Source organism: Gopherus evgoodei, chromosome 9 (genome assembly GCF_007399415.2).
Source record: "Gopherus evgoodei ecotype Sinaloan lineage chromosome 9, rGopEvg1_v1.p, whole genome shotgun sequence".
NCBI classification, from domain to species: domain Eukaryota; kingdom Metazoa; phylum Chordata; order Testudines; family Testudinidae; genus Gopherus; species Gopherus evgoodei.
The window spans coordinates 93,161,470-93,179,790 of NC_044330.1; the positions used below are offsets into that span (position 1 = coordinate 93,161,470).

The 18,321-nt window shown below is 39.2% G+C and overlaps 1 protein-coding gene across 7 annotated transcripts in view; it reads left to right on the forward strand.

The window, feature by feature from the left end:
• Window positions 1-18,321, forward strand: part of TENM1 (teneurin transmembrane protein 1) — a 1,405,227-nt gene that overhangs the window by 675,648 nt on the left and 711,258 nt on the right. The window lies entirely within an intron of this gene.

Below are 18,321 nucleotides of genomic sequence, written 5' to 3' on the forward strand. Positions count from 1 at the left end.
CAGTGCAGTGAGTGCTCTTACCACAGAAGACCAGCAAAACAAGAAAGTGGATGCTTGCCACTTGCATCCTGCAACATTTCCTTTGACCTTTAGTTAATCACAAGCTACAGAAAATAATAATTCTGCCTTGAAATTCATAGGTATGTATACCAGTTTTATTAAATGATAGGCTGTTTGTGGTGCTCTTGCCATCTTCATCTTTTCCTAAGACTTACTGATGATGCTGTGAAACTTAAATTCTATTTAATTCTTGTTAAAATCTGTCTTGTAGATCTCATGGAGTCGGGGAAGGAGGAAGTAGTAGTTAGTAGGTCCTGGTCCCTTGGGTGTAGCCCTGAAAACAGAATTTGTTTTTTAGGGAATGTTTTAGTCTTAGGTTACTTGTTTTGTTTTCTTGCTTGGGGTTCAGGTCTTTAGTTTGCTCAGTTTTGCAACTGTTCTAGAGGCAGAACCCCCATGGAAGTGAATGAACACTTCTTGGTATACTTTGCAAATGTGTTTCAATCTAGAAAAGTTTTTTTGAAAATGCATTAGGAAATGTTTGATTTTTACAACCTATTTTGACATGTCCTAGCTACTGTATTCAAAGTGTTTCAGTTAATCAGAAGTGTACCTAGCCAGTGCACTGCCCCTTTGTCCAATTTATTATATAGTTTTTAACACTATACTTTTTACAATTTCCAAATTAAAACCATCCAGTATTGTCTTCAAAACCACGTCTCCTATTGTTCCTTCTGTCTTACCTGCAATCCTCCCCTCCAGAAAGAGGACAGGGATAAGAGGGAGCTTGACCTGTGTGACTTGAAAATAAAGAAATTCAGATAGATCTGCAAAGAGAGCAAATTTCAAAGTCAGAATCCCTACACTGGAAATACACAACTTCCAGTTCTCTCAAGTTGAAATCAAGGGCTTGTTTTCTGGAGTGCAGTGTCTGCTTTCACCTGGTATCTCACAGGGACAGAAGTGGTCACTGAGCTGCACAAAGATCCAAAATATTTGTCTTTAGGAGTTAAAACCAAGAACTTATATTGCTCTTGGAAACAGGCTGGAAGTTAGTGCAGATCACAGAACAGAGATTTAGTGTGTTTCCAGTTAAAAACAACATTTACTAAGCAGGCAGTCATATTCTGCAGTACATTCAGTTTTCAGATCCTCTCAAGATGTAACCATTGCTAGAATCAAGTCTCAAGGTAAATGGTGTTGGGATTTTGTGGTTCCCAGTGAGTCTGATGCTGGCTAGAATCAAGGAACTTCGATTCGATGTGATGCGATTCAATTAGATGCAATTCGATTCAATTCAACGAGACTTTATTCAATATGTACAAAAAGGAGAACCCCTGATACAAAAAATCAGGCAGAGTCCCTCCAGCAAGGAGCCCCTCTCCTTGCTATTTTATAGCACATGGCACTTACATAACAAGTTACATAACAACTTACATAACATGAACCTCTAACCAATAAGAGTTAACCTTTCCATATATGGATTGATTTATCACATACTCATAGTTTTCCATTCCACATGCTGAGCTCACCCCCCTCCCCCGCCAGGCCTTCTCTAGAATGTTCCTAGTGTGGTGACCCACAGCATGCTTCCCTATGCATAAGCACCCTGCAAACCACATTTTATCCAAAATGAACATAAGCATACCCTTTAATGGGATACTGTAAACAGTCTAAGAATCACGTTATCCAGTGCACAAGTGCTTAGTAATTACAAAATGTGTCACATAAATAGAATACATCTTTAAATACTTCAAAAATTATTGCCCCATAATAAAGATCTTTTCCTCAAGCACATTTAATCAATCCCTTTGGAAACATATGACCCCATAAATCCATTTTTAGCAGTTTTAAGCAACTTCATTCATTCCCAACTCAAAAATCTAATAATGGTTCTCTGGCTGCAGCTTTCTCCTGGCTCCCTTAGTCTGTCCCATCAATACCAAGTTCCTAGACCTGCCTCTGGGGAGAAACCTCTCAGGGAGCCGTCTCAGAAAAAGCCCCTTTGAGTCTGAAAATCCCTCTGAGAACTGTGTTCTTTTTTAAGTTTCTGTTATTCTACAGAAACAAACAAGTGTATTTCCACTGTACTTATTTATAAGACCCAGAAGGGGAGCATGACTAGTTTACCAAATGTCTGATTGGGATCAGTGTTTGGATGAAAGTAAGACAGATGAGGTTTAATCCTGGATGAACAAAGATAATGGTAAAATTATATTTATTCTGATTCTAGATTCTAGTTTGCTTTTGGATGGGCAGCCTAAAATGTCTTTTACCATCTACCCTTGATCTAGGGATAGTGACCCTTTCTTTCAGATGTGGACCTTGCCTCTCATTATCATTGTGTCAGTGTACTCACTGCACAAGAAAAGAGCCCGAAGAAAAGCTTTGTTCCTTGGAAAACATGACTCTGTTAAACCTAATTCAGCTCTAATTCAGCAGTCAGAATTCTTGGTCCACCAGTGGACTTTAGTTATAAAAGCCTCAGTTTCCATCTGGACTTTAATTTTTATGCAATCTCTCTTACACTGGGGTACTATATTCTCTCTTCATACACAGCATATGGTATCTTCACATGAAAATATGTTGTAGCGGCAAAGAATTTGAATTAATGTTGTCTTCTCTATGTTCTGTCTGCCTTACACATTTGTACAACCACCCCTCACTGCAGTGTGTACATGCTTTTCACATAACTACTGGACTACACACTTTATTGCTTCTGTAATCTGCATGCATTGCACATATCTGTGGTTCCTACTTAGGGTGACCAGATAGCAAGTGTGAAAAATCAGTTCAGGGTGGAGGGTAATAGGTGCCTGTATAAAACAAATCCCTGAATATCAGGACTGACGCTATAAAATCAGGACATCTGGTCACTGGAGACTCATTGAATTCCTCCATTATCTTCCACAAGCTCCCATTCCCACCTGTTTCAGATATTTACTGACTCCCACCCCAAATGCCACACACTCTAGGTAACCCCCTCACAGGGTCTCCCATTCTCCACCTCCATGCTATGTGCTTTGTGTGCTCCCCTATCCCCGCCTCCACCATATGCCATGGGGTCTGTATGTCCCCATGTCCGCCTCCCTGATACCATTGTTCCCCATTCTTCCCCTATACCGGGGTATCTTGTATCCCCAGTTCACCCTCATACCAGGGTTCCCTTTCTTCTCCCCTGCCCCCACAAGTGCATTTGTGTATACCCTCATTCTCCCCTCCCTGCCACCAATGCACATTTCCCCAGTAATTATCCTACCATCCTATCTTACCATTCTTATATTTTGTTTCTGGGAGAGAAGTCATTCAGGATGTCATCATTTTAAAGTGCATGATTAGCAGAGCTGAGGTGAGGGGTGGTGTTGTGTCAGCATGCATTAATGGCTGCCATCAATGAGTTCTTTGATCTGTAAACAATTTACTGAGGTGGTTGAAGCTGTTGGATCCGCTAACAAGATGCCTGGAGCTTCTGCTTTTTTGTTTTGATTGAAACCAGAATCAATAGGATTCTGGGGACTGATGCCTAAAACACTCTGGATTTTTGGAATTGAGCAGACATGGCGTTACCATCAAACAGAGAAATCAAGCTAAGTGTAAGGCCCTGCTTTGCTCAGCCAAAAACATTGTCAACAGTGAAGTCCTTGGCTCTTATCAAGTAAGAAAAAGCTCTATGTGTGTAGGGGTTTGTTTGGGTTGTTTTTGTTTGGTCTGGGGGAGATGTTTCAGAGTGGATGGGGAGATGAACTAGTGGCTGATGTGAATATTTTTGTGCTAGAAAAGATTTGCAAATAAGGTTTTGCAATGGTTCATAAAAGTAGTCAGATTCTGGGTTTGTCTAATCTTCTCTAGAAGTTAATTCCGCAGCCAGACTGCATGATCTGGTTTCTCTCAGACGAGTGCAACTGTCATGAAATGGGGCATCCAAATACCCTGCTTCAGACACTTTGATTGTTTCCTAGCAGGTTGTCTGGTAATTGATAGGGTGTGTTATATGCGACATCCAGTTGAAAGGAAAGAAAATTAATTGATCTTAGAAGAAATATTAGAAAACCTTATTTTAAATAGCTTGTCCAAAGAAAAACACCCATTTTGTCATAACTGAATGCATTTAATTTTGTATGTTGAGCATGTCTCCAGGATAACGTACATATTTCCCCTCAGTGAGTTAATTCAATTTGGCCCTGAGGTAAAATCCAGTGAAGTTAATGAAAAGATTCCCAGTGTCCTCGATGGGCTTTGGATAAGGTCTTATAAGAACTGAGTAGTAGCATTGATCTGTTTCCATAACATAACATGTTTCCATAACATGCTAGCTACTGTTCAAACCTACAGGTACACTCCTATCAGCCTTCAAATTACTTTGCAGTCATTGTTTTGTGTCAAAGCATAATGTCTTTTAACGTGTCATTTTCAGTGTTAATTACCCTACTAACAACCAGCAGGCTGCTAAATTACACCTTTGTGGAATGAAAAATTCTCAGCCTTGCACTACTTAGAATGCATCCATAATTCATTCATCAAGGCCTGGTAGTTCAGTACTAGTGAGCAGTTCTGCACATAGTTCCACTGTTTGGTTTCGAACGTTACTTTACTTTTTATTTTTTTAAAGAAAGTAAATATCAGTTAGGTCTGACCCATGCAGCAATTGTTCCCAGACCTTAAAATCAAAACTTTAAATAGTGGAATACAAGAAAACAACAGAAGATTAGAGACTCCAACTACTTCTTCCAATTTTGCTTTTTATTACCCTCTAAAGGAATGCATGGTAATAAAAAGTCTGATTTAAGCACTTTATTTAGTGCATCTTATGTGTCTAGTCACTTGAGTCTGTACTAGGGGAATGTACTGACTGTACAGTATGTGAACGAAGAAAGAAACTTTGCACCCCTCTCATCCCAGTTGTTTGTTGTGATTATGTAAAAGAGAAAGAGTCCAAATGTGTTGTAGGATTTGGTGGTTTTGTTTTCGGATTTTGTTGTGTATTACTGTCTACTGCTTTTAGATCTATTGGCAATGCTGTAGGACAACTGAAGAAGGTAAAACTTATATATGAAGGAGGAAGGAACAAGCAAGAAGATTATATGTGAACAAATATGCTTTTTTTAATTGGTCCTGTGCCAACAACTTTTAACAAAGACATTGTCTTTTAAATAAGTTTAATTTATGATACCTTGAAGAACAAGTAACATGCTATTTTAAAGTATTTTTAAGAAGACTTGAGGGTCATAAGTGAAAATTAATGTTGAACAGCATTTGTTCAAGGTGAAAATAAGTGTGTGAAACAGTCCACTGAGAGAGGTTACTGAGATATAAACATTAGGGTTAATCAAGAAAAACAAGCTGCTATTAAAAAAAATAATAATACAGTCCTAATTGAATCAGATGCCTTTTTAATTTTTACTTTACTCTCAGCTGTTTGTTTACATTTTAGAAGTCTAAATAACCAGCTTTTACTGATGTGCTTCTAACATATTGTCCAGGGCATCTTAATGTTGATCTCATGGGACCCGTGATCTTCTGACAATAGGCTTCAGTGTCCCAAGAAAGGGGAGTTCAACTGTTTGCGTAACACTGTTCCCTCTCCCCCTAGCCCTTGTGAAGATCTCTCCATAGCTCTAGGATTCTTGTGGAAGAGGGAGCAAATTCTGTATCTGCATCATTACTTTGAAGAGTGGCACTAGAAGCCGTTTCTCTCTAAAAGAAATAAGGAAAGAGGGAGATATGTTATCAAAGTCACATATGTAACAGAGAAGCCAGTTACAAAGTACTTTGGATAATTTTTATATTGTATTTAGGTGCAAGAAGTTTTTATTTGATTTTGTACAGCAGTGGGCACCATTGCTTACCAAATAATAATTTAACATGAATGTTCAAGTTTTGCAAAGCAACATAGCTCATGCATGGCAGCAAAGATAAACACTGTTCAGCAGTGACAACCAATTTTTCAAAAAAAGGGAGCAATGCAAACAGAATGTGAACTTTCAGCTGTTGTCTTAATGGCTTAGAGCCTGATCCAGCAAACTCTCATTCCTGTGAGTAACATTACTCATTTGACAAGTCCCATTAATTTCTTCCTGCTTTAAGCCAGTTATACTGACACATCTTGTCAACCTTAGGTTTACACTCGTTTGCATGATTTTACATTTTTAATCTGTTAAGCATTCATGTATGTCTTATAATATTTTCAAGAAATTCTTCTTAAAATGATTAAAAAACTGGATTAAGAACAATGGGGCAGAACTGAGAAAAATTGACAAACTGTGTTTTTCTGAATTAAAAAATGCAATCAGAAAATTATCTCTGTCCTTTGATAAATACACCAGTCATAACATTGAAAAGGCATTAACTTCATACTCCTATTCATATACATAGTTACAAATTGTGTAGCCTTAATGTCAGTTAATATTACTAACACGTTTGAAATGAATTTTAAAAATCAGTTAGAGCAGTCAGAATGCAGCCTATTTTTAATGTATAGAAAACATAAAACTAATTATTCAGAACCTTAAATTGCCTCCACAAAATTAAAAAACACTATTTGCTTTCTTTTTCTTAGTGCCAATAATATCTTGCAAATATTAAGTAATTTTTAAATCCTAGTTATAGCAATCTGGTTATCCAAGTGAAAAATTAGCACTTTAAGGGACTTCCAAGCTTACAATGAAATGTTTCTTATAACAATCTCCTTACCGTTAAATTGGATTCGCTTTCAAGTCGGTCGTCTTCCACACAAAATTACCACATGTAATTAGCTTACACAGAGGCTTGCTTTAGCCAAATTAGGCTGTCAATTTATATACTTAGTATATTGCAGTGTGAAGGGTCAGAGACCCTCATCGTTACATCTCTAACAGAGTTCTATAATGATAATAATACCCTTGATTTTAAAAGTACAGAAATTCACTTCCAGCTAATCTCTAACAAACTTGCCAAAAAAAAAGTGATTTTTTTTAAACAGCCCTTCAGTCTCTAAGTTTAAGGCTTTTATGTTAAATTAGATTCTTCCACAGAAAATATCAAATGAAAAGAACACTTTTGAAGGACATTTGATAACCCTTTCCTTGTTTCAGGAATAAGGGTCCAAATCAGGGATCTGGGGATTGAAGTATGCCCTCACCCTGTGAAGCACATTGTGTTTTAACCAGAAGCTGCCTTGCTAAATGCAACCTAGCCAAATTTCCTCTGTGTGGGAAAGATGTTAAGAGAACCTGTGTGCTCACCAATCTGCAGTGTGGGAAGAGTCTCATGGCTCTGTATAAAGGGCATGGATGAGAAGGTCAATAAAAGGGGATACTAGAATGAGGATAACTTCTCCAGAAGGGGAATAAAATGCCTCAAGGCTCCTGAAGTGGCCAGTTTGTTTATTTGAAGGGAATAAGTATACTTAATTTTTTTCAAATAGAAATCATCCCTTATGTTTTGAAGTGAAAGAGCCCCCATCAGATGCTACCTTACAAGATATCCCAGCATGCTACAGGGCAGGGAGCTCCTATAGAGCAGGGTTTCATCCTGCGGATGGGGAGTGGGGAGATGTACACCATGCTGAACCTCATTGTTCAGCCCATTTCCTTGAGCAGTAGAACAGTACCAGAACCAGATGAAGTAAAAGATGGTGTCAAAACACAGAGAATTCAGCAAGCCCATCCTGTGGACTACAGGGAGAAAGACTTGAGTGTGTTAGTAGATTGTGCTGTGAAAATATCAATGCCAATATCTTTGTATGAAATAAATTGGAGACAAAAAACACATGTAAAAATATTCTAGCACTGAGTAAAGGATTAGCTAGGCCATAACGAGAGTGTTGTGCCCAGGTTTGGGTGCCACTTGTGGAGAAGGCAAAAAAAGAAGCACTGAGAATGTCATTGGTGAATAGGAGAGTTAAACTGCAACAGCAGAAAAACACACACTGCTTTCCTAGTGAAGATTATTGAGAATGGATCAAATTGAAATTTTCTGGCAGTATAAAGAGATGCTGAAGGAAGAGGTAGATTAAAATATAAACCTGAGGACCTGGGGAAAGTGTGTTACATAGTGCGCTGAATAAAAAGCGTTCTGGAGAAATCATTTTTAAGTCAGCCTGCAGTGTCTCAACAGAAATGAGCAGCATGTGAAAACTGTGTAATGTAGGTATTTTCAAAATGCCCCATACTTGACCTCTCACAATGTCCATTCCCACTGAGTGACGTATATGGAGAAAAATGCTAGTTTAAAGTTTTATCTTCATTTGTATTCCTTGTCATACTATCCCCAAATCCAAAGCCGCTTGAGGAAATTCAAACAATTTTAACCTATCTACAAAAGAAACACGTAGTTGTGCTGGATACAATAAAGAAAATCTAATATTCTGTTGAATCAACCCCTTGCATATTAGATTAAAGGCACATCTCTTCTGAGGAGTCACTACTGAGAATCCTGGAAAATAAGAATTATTTTTCCATCTCTCATGCAATTTTCCCATGCATAGAAAGCTACCATGACCTGCATTCTGTGCAGGTAAAACTAAAATAAATAGGCCGAAGTGCAGAATCACAAAGTGATTACCTCACGAATTATGGGCACATTCTAATTTATTTTTCTCTGTTTACTCTGCTATCACAAATTTAGCAAGAAACCAAATCTTAACAAACAAATAAAATGTAATCTTTGTCTTCCATTGCCTTAAATATTTTCAAAATATGTTTGCCTCATATTTTCCTTTAGTTTTTTTGGCATTTTTTTTTCTTTTTAAGGCAGTATATACACTGGGACAGATCTTGAGGTCTTTGCACAGATGTTAAGGAAGTCTCATTTAGGCAAGTCTCCCACTTAAAGCAATGGGCATTCGTCTGTGTAAAGCTGATTTAGAACTTGGCCCAATATTGGTAAGTATTTTGTTTTGAGGATTTTGTATTATTTATATTATCTGCTGTCATAGTATCTGAATGAATGTTTCAGTCTTCAATTCTTCATGCAGCTGTTCAAGCCTACACTGATGCAAGTTTCACTGAGTAGGGAGCTAGTTGTCAGGATTCCTACTCACAGCGTGACCTTGAACAAGTCTGTCTCTGTCTCAGTTTCGCTTGTTGAGGGTGGTTCAGTTAATTCGTGTTTGTAAAACACTTCGAAATCCTCAGATGAAAAATACTGTATACATTCAGTTATGTTTTTATAAGCATATTCTTTATGGATGGGACTTATTACTTGATTTCCAATAGGGGAATGCCCTCAAATATTCATCTTACTATCAAATCATTATAGGCAAGACAAGTATTTCAAACTTTTCAGCCAGAGGATTTCTATGTAATTTGCCTAGGTGCTTCCTTTAAGATTTATTCATTCACTGGATTTCTGTTAAAACTCTAGACATGTCATGTTTGTTATATTTGCCCGTTTTCTTTGGTCCATTGTTTTTCCTTTTTTCTCTGTTTGGGCTTCACTGAGTGGCAATCACTTGTTCCAAATTTCTTCGCCATAACACACCTTTAAGAAGAATTGGACAATCTCATTCAGTTGTCAAATGAACCAAATGGATTGTGGGGGAGAGGGAGGAAGCCAGATGAGAACACTAGGAACCATGCCCTGCTACGTGCACATCCTTATGAGATCTTCTCCTCTCAGGGAAGGCAGTGTACGAATTGGGTAGCTGAATTTGACTGAGGTCCTCTTTTTTTCCCCAGTCTTATTTTTCATATATTCTGTTTCTAATATTTAAAATGTACATAATTTAGATTGCCTAGGAGCCTTGTTGTCTAAAAGTAACGTAGGCATCCTGCCCATAGGGAGTGGAGATTTACTGTACATTGACTCTTATTATGGTCCATACACTCTGAAGGAACATTTTAATTATTAGTAGAACAGTAGTAAAATTAATCACTATTAGGCCTTGATGCTGCTGAAGCAAACAAAATAAAAGCAAAATTATGTTCCAATACCCTTGAATCCTTTGTTGTTTAGTAGTAAAACTGGATTGTTTCTTTAGCCTTGTTTTAAAGAGCAGATGTATATTTGCATAATGTCAAGATTTAGTAGGAGTTGTGAAAGGAAAATTACATCTCTGCTTTACAATGGGACAAATATATGAATAAAGGATTAAATAAAGCAATCCAAAAACAGGCATCTGATTTACGTTTTAGTTCTAAACCATCCTTTGTATTTCAAGAGGTACAAGATGTATCATGAATGTATAACATGACAGCTAATTTTGAATGGAGTACATAAAGGTGTATCTCATCTGTAGCAAAATATTTCCTTCACATTCTGGGAAATAAGATGAACTTTTTATGGATTTTATTCTGACTAGCCAATTTGTATGCTGTTGATCTCCTTTCCAAAGGTTAACTCAGAATCTGAAATAATAACAATAACCAATCAAGCTAACATACAACTACAACTTCAGTATGAAACCAAATTTCAAATGAGTGATCCACTATTTCTAAATCCTGATGTAAAAACTATCATTACTTTGGTCACAGAGTCTTCAGAATCTATCTGCTCTAAATCCTTATGGCAAATTACAGTAAGAGCTGATTCTTGTTCATTATTTTCCTTTTTTTGTATGTATAGCACAGATTATGTTCAGGACCATACAAAACAAAATAGACAGGAACTGTTTCTAAGAACAAGTCAGTAGGAGCTGCAATTGCTCTGTTTTCTGAAAATTGGACCACTTCATTAGCTGCCTAAAATGGATTGTGGTCCATAATCTTTCATACAGAAATCTGAAAATTTTGGCCGTATAATATTATTGTAAACTCACTTTATGGACATTGTGGAAAGAAGGGATGTTCAGGATGGATGTCCTAAATGGGGAAATGTTGACTTTTTGAACTGTGGGAGGGATGCTGTGGTATTACCCAGGGTACATTCTGGACTGACGAACAACTTTCCCCTCACTTCTCCAACCTGGGGTGCCTTTTACACTGCTTCACTGTGAGAATCATCATTCCTGGTCTGTTCACACACAGCCTCTGACAGGTAAAGTTTACTCCCTACTATACTGCAAAAGTGCTATGGCCAGCTATCCTTGAATTATACTTCAGAGCAACACCAGCAAATTCCCAGTCCCCGACTTTCCCCTGGAAATGTATGTCTTGTTCTGTCCAGCACTCTCCTGGTCAATACAAGCTCATATAAAGTCCATCATTTTATTAATAGAAATCATGTGTACAAATCCTGTTATCCCAAATGGCGGTTCGCAAACACTTCAGTCCAAATACACTGGTCTAGATAAAATAATAAAACAGGTTTATTAACTACTGAGTAATGAGGCATAACAGTCAGAATTGGTTAAAAGAAAAGAAAAGTAAATCGCATCTAATGCCTAATTTAACAAGCTAGAGTGAATTCAAAGCAAAGGTCCCTCTCATCACATGTTTTAGCAGTCTTACTGGCTGAATGTTTCAGTCAGGACCCCTCCCCCTGTCCAGAGATCTTTCCTTTGTTCTTCAGGTGTTGTGGATGCCCTGGGTAGAGAGAATGCAGGAATAATTTGAGGCATCTCCTCTTTCCTTTTATAGTCATTTCTCTTCTTTGAGCATCATCTCCAGCTGAAGGTCAGGGAATATAAATCTGTGTGGATGGGAACCCCCAGCTGTTTCTTTGTCAGGATGTGGATTTTCTCCCACATCCTCTTTCCTGCCAAAGATTGGCCACTTAACCAGATGATAGTCCATTTGATTTTGTTGACACCTGGCTGAGGTGTCTGCTAACCTTCTGTCTCTCTAGGGAACTGGCTTGTGATTCTTCCCCAGATTTAGAACATGTCTTTAGTAATATCATACAGTAGAATCCTATAACTTTACATACAATGTTGCCATACATATTTTACCAGGACAATAATGATCAGTAAACTGAGTTTTCAAATGATAGCTCACAAGGCATACTATGTACAAAATTTATTGTAGTCCTGAAAAACGGGTGAACATAGGGATACAGACTGTCACAGAGGCCATTATATTAGCATCATGCTAATATTGCACCCTATTAATGAAGATGGTCATGCAAGGCCATGTTTGTGTTAAAGTGTATGTGCTATGAAAAAAAATGTTTCTACATTTCCCTGGATGTGGAAACAAATATCAAAGGGCTTTATTTGCCTTTCACCAACATTGCTGTAATCAGGAGTAACACCACTGACCATAACCGAAGTTACAACAATATAAAACAAGTCAGAGATGTGAATTGGATGCAAAATCTATTGTAACAGGGTGACATTGAAGTACAGATTATAGATGTGAGGGGGCATAGGGAGTGCGTATAATAGGTCAGGGCAGTTGCCAGTGCTGGTTGCGGGGTTTACATGGGGAAGTTTTTGCTTATTATTATGCTCCATACAGGTTCCGTGGCGGGTGAGGAGGCAGTATGTGCTACTCAGCTTCCTGGGTTCATCAGTAATCTCCCTGGAATCCAGGGAGATTACTGATAAACCAAGGAAGCCGAGTAGCACATACTACCTCCTCAGCTGCCCTGGCACATAATAAAAGCTCAGGTTCTTCGGGAAGAGAGGAACTTTTCCCACAGGGTGGCGGGGGTGGGAGGGGGGCTCCAGCTGGCCTCGGGCTCTTCTGGCTGCAGGGGGCGAGGGCTTGGGGCTTCTCCAGGGAGGGGGGCCTCAGGCAGAAGGGGTAGGGCTCTACCAGCCACCCATGTATGGGGGTAAAAATGCTAACAGTAGACATAGCTGAAAACAGTTTGAGTGTATTGATTTGATCTCAGGTTCATCACTCTAGATAAAGGGTCTATGGAGGCTGACATGCACAGAAGACAGCAATATATTCATCCTTTGTCTGGTGAACAGTCCATTGTATGATGACTCTTAGTACCTAGTAATGTCTGACCTTCAGCACTGACACACTCACTTCAACGTAATAAAAAAGCAAAGCAAAAAGAAGAATACAGTGAACCGTATCAGGAAAGCAACACAAAAATAAACACATTCAACTGCGTCACCATTTTGACCTGTTCTAAATGCAACATTGTAACAACTTTCTTATTTGCAGTTATAGCTCTCCATAGGTCAGAAACACTGACTCACTTCATATTATTCTTTGATTTATCATAAAGAACCACATGGAAGATGAGGGTGGAGGGGAAAAGATTTTGTTAAAGAAGAAATGAGGTCATATAGTAAGAGTAAGATAGCTTCAGGCTTTTAAATACCATACAGAAATAGAACGTTTTCAAAAAATAAAAAGCCTTCTCCACTCTTTTCATTTTATTGTTCAATACCACTTAAGAAATGTCAAATGTTTATAATTTGACAAGCATACCAAGTCTCCAAGTTATCCCACTGGTTTAGATGAAGAAAAAAACATCTTTGGTTTTGATTTTCCTGTGTTGTAACACAGGGTTGGTACTGAGCAGATTCCTGTTCTCAGGGGATCTCCTGGTCCTTTAGGAACCAGACTCCCCTCTCTTGGCAAGTACAGAGATTATCTGCTTGTAGCATTAGGTGTTCAGCTGATGCCTTTATACTCTTTGTACACATAGGCATACCAGTACTGTCTCTACCACCAGCTCTGGTATGAGCACCAGTAATAATATAACTTCCAGTACCCTTACAACTAGTCTCCCCACTAGAAACACGATGGGGATGATATTTCCTCAGATTCTGAGGTCTCTGTGGCCCAAGAATCATTTAATGCCAACTGGCAAGCGCTTACAGGAATGGCCTGATTCTGGTATGTACATTCTGGTTCACCAAAGAATGTCTTAAATGAAAGCCAGGGTCACACTTGTCATTACTATTATTGTGAAATGCAGGGACAGGCTAAGTAATGAGTTATGTATATATAATGAAAATATGCTCTTAAATGTATCAAGGTAAGAGTCATCAGCACAGGTGAAAAAACAAAAAAGAATTTCAGATGAGATGTTTATTCATCTGTCTCTGTCAGGATAGTAAGCACTGTAAGCTCACGCAGTGGATGTCCATTTATGTATGCAGTCAGCAAAGAAATGTAAAGTCAAAAGGGAAGCCAGCGCACAGGAAAAACAAGCCATGGAGCAGTTATTGTCTACTCAGACAGGATGAACTTTGGCATAAGGGAATATAAGCACAAGGCAAAGAAGATGCCTTCTTAGGCACGCCTAGGAAGTAAACGGACAGTGTGTTTACATTCCTAAAAACATGATTTCAGCCAACTTTAATTGAAAATGCTTCAGAGGACTTTGAGCAGTGACAGAAACTTCTTTAGACAGGAGGTTAAGCTGATAGGTAAGGTTAGTCACTAAAAGCATGTTATGATTTTTTTAATATGCAACCTTTTGTTTCCAATATCCTTATTCACTGTCACTTGAATCTTGAGTCTTTAATAATAAACTGATTCTTGTCTTCACTATAAATATATGGAAGTGCTGTGATATTAAGCAAAGTACCAGAACTGAATCTTACAAGCTGTGTATACTGTTCCTTAGGGGACAGCAGGCCTGGTATTTCTGTGAGTAGCAAAGGGCTGGATATTGCAGGGGAATACTTCAAAGGGACTCAGGAACTGGCAAGGCAAGGCAAAATAAGGGCCAGCATAGCCCACAGAAGAGAGCCTGTGTGGCTAGAAGGCTGGTGGCGTTAGGATGCTGACTCCCATCTAAGCACAGACGGGGGTTACTCAGTCCCTGATACCCCAAGAACTGTCACAGTCTCTACTCCAGGTTCCACCACCTTCCCATTTAGGCTTCCCTCCCTTGAAGTTTACTCCAAAGATCTCCCAGGAACAGTCAGTGATGAACTTGCCAGACACCATGGCAGAAACACCCTTGGTGTCCACAACCATACCCAGGCTCCACCATATAGAAACCAGTATTGCAGGTCATCTTCAGTAAGAAGACTTGCTTGGATGGGTATCCTCCAAAACACCTTGAGCCTGACCCCCTTCAACTCTCTTTGTGACAGCCATCAGGAAGAACACAATCTGGGAGGTGAGGAAGAGGGGGCAATCAAGTTATCCTCCTCCTCCCCAGAAAAGGCAATCATGCCCCTCTCCCTCATCCTGTGCAGATGACTTCAAGATCTTTTAGGACTTTATGAAGAGGATAACTGAGTCCTCACAAATCCCTTTGAATGAAGTACAAGAACCACAGCAGAGTTTAGTGGATATTCTCCACACTTCCCCTCAAAGCAGGGCTGCCTTTCAGATAAATTTCCCCATTGATGGCCAGGCCATTAGGACAAACACCAGGCATTATCCCTTGCATATGAGGCTGACAAAAAGTGCTATGTCTCTTTGAAGGACTCGGAAGACTACTTCTCCAATCCCACTCCAAACTCTCAGTGATGGGTGCAACAAATGAGGGAACCAGACTACATTGCTTCAGGTCCATGCCGCATAAAAAGGAGCTCAAATGTCTAGTCCTCCTTTGTTGCAAAAGTTGCACTTCAGGTTAGCATAGATAACTGTCATGTTGTAACGGCTAACTAGGACTATATGAACTACATAAATTCATTCATCTTATTATTTGCCACAAGATCAGAAGGACCAGTTCTAGGCCCTCATCACAGAAGGACAGATTGTTGGCAAAGCGGCCCTGAAAACCTTTTTAGATGCAGCTGATACAGCCTCTCACTCAATGTAACGTGCCATACTTTATGGCTATAATTCTCTGGGCTTCCTAGATCGGTCCAGAACTTGGTTGAAGATCTTCCTTTTTGAAGTAACAACACAGACAAACAAAATGGCATCCTTCATGCTGCTTGGGGTCCCGAGAGGAACTAGTTCATTTAAATAGGGGCAAGCTGGCATAGTGGACACACTGAGCAGATATTTTTTCCAGGACCACAAATAGAACTGGGTTACTCAGCTTCTATAGGGAATTTTCCTGAGCTGGGGCTTCCCAGACATGGACACGGTTGCAAAAAAAAGCTAAACACAAAATGCTGCAAATTTTGCCCCTGAGGAGGTGATGGCTGTGGTTCACTGGGAGATGTTCTCACTGCCCTTTGGTTAGAGCACTACTTGATGCTTTTTCAACTGACAGCTACTTCTCAAACTCCTGAATAGAGTAAAATGAGAGTATGTCAAAATTCTTGTCTTAGTGCCACTTTGGTCAAGGCAGATATGGTTAGGGCCCAATTCTCCTATCCCTGCGGCCATATCTTCATCTGCCTCTGACTCCAAATCTTCTGATGCAGGATTCAAGGAAACTGAAGCATTCTCACCTCTTCCAGCTACACCTCAAGGATGGGCTCTTGGATGGTTCTCAGATGTAAAAATGGACTACTTCTCCAAAGTATGCAACATAGGGCTGAATAGTAGGAAGAAAGACTTACCTGCAAAAAAAAAATGGTGGTGATTCCACTCCTGGTGCACCCAAAGAGGACTGTCCCCTCTGGATTCCTGTCTCATTCACATACTTATCTATCTGATGTTAAAAGAGCTCTATCTTCCTACTTTAAAAGAACCAGGCCATTCAGAGCTTCCCTTAGACTAGTTGGATATGTCTACACTGCCAAAAAAAACCCCAACAACCCTGGCAGCTAGTCTCAGAGCCAGGATCAACTCATTCGGACTTGCACTACAGGGCTAATAGTAGTGTAGATATTCCTGCTTGGACTGGATGCTGGGATCTGAAACCTGACAAAGCAGGTGGGTCTTAGTGCATTGACCTGGGCTCAGACTCACTGCTGTGGTGTTCTGGGTTTTTTTTCCTTTGCAGTGTAGATTCACCCTTTTGTCTTTTTCTGTGGACAAAATATAAGGAGCTCCTATTTCCACCCACAGACTGTTAAATGGGTCACAGGCTGCATCCTGTCATGCTATGAAGCTTCTGGATCACCTCCTCCTCTTAAACTGACTTGCTTATTTCACCGGGGCACAGCTCACATCTGTGGCTCTTCGTATGAATATTCTCATTACAGACATTCGTAGAGCCACCACCTGTTGGTTTGTTCACATCTTCTCGCAGAAGTACACTATCTTGCCTGCAGCCTTTGGAACAGCTGTCCTTCAATGCGTGCTAGATCCTGCTCCTCTGTACTGGTGCAGTAGCTGTAGTTTTTTTAGGTGTTTTGTCCCAATGGGTGCTCCAGTAGAAGCCCTCCTTCCTCTCTGCTTTAGAATCATGGTCTCTGGCCAGATTTTGCAGGGGAGAAAGAACTGGAGCAGCAGCAGGCCCACCCTTCACTGTATGCCTTTAGATCAGGGCTCATGGATATGTAGGGCTCAGGCGTGGACCCACAGACGCAGCTACCGAAAATCTCTATTGGAAGGCATAGGGGCACATGTGCACCTGAAGTGGAGCATCTATAGAAACAAAACATCTCCAAAAACTTCTGCTTCTATATAAGTGAGTAACCTGTAAATCCTAACCTGACTAAATCCTTTGTTTAACTTCTATATTATTCAAGATCACTGTTTTCCATGATAACATGTCATCTAGAAAAATAATACTCCATTTGATTTGTTTCTAATATAACTGTATTTTGAGCCCTCATCCTCAAATCTGATCCTCATCGGTGTGCCTTTGAAACTCCACAGACATGAGCTGAAGTCAGTGCTGTTCCTTGTGGATACAAGGCTCCACTCATGTGAATCCAATTGTGGATTCACAGTTGTTATAGATTATTCCAGTAATAACCAATTAAATTCTATAATTAAAAAGTTAGAGGCAACATTTCCATTTTGTATTATATCATGCTAATTCTAGTTATTATTCAAGCTGGTAAAAGGGTGGGGGGAAGGACAGATGCTCAAAAATTGATGCACAAATATTTTTGGTTTAAAAAAAACAGGGTGTTTTGTGGTGATTCATGGGATTGTATTATTCATTGTTTGAGAGTACTTGAACAACATTGAAGCTTTAATGAAAAAGTCTAGGGATCCCATTAGGGCTAATTGTAAAACCAAATTCATAAGTAACATGCAGTATTTATTGTTCATCTTTGCTATTAACGATTGGTGAAATTCAGTACTGTGCAGAGAGACAGTATGCACCACCTAAGTTCCATTTGAGTCATTGAAACAGTGCAAATGCATAATTCAAACTGTGAACTTTAGTGTGTGATTAGAAGACTGTACCATAATTGTCCCTGAACTCATATCCAACACTGGAAATCCTCAAAAATGCTTTACAATTAGAGATTTAAAGTGCTCAGTCTGTTTTGCTTATCAAAAAGAAAAAAGAAAGTGATTTGATGATAGTGTTTAGGTACTGCCACACGGAGAAAATACTGGGATCTAAAAGTCTCTTTAATCTAATGAAGAGAGGCTAAACAAGAAACAATAGCTGAAAGTTAAAGCCAGACAAATTTATATTAGAAATAAAGTATGATTATTTTTAATTGTTGGGGTTATACTAGCTGAGGGAGTATCTCTTGATGTTTTCAAATAAAGACTGAATACCTATATG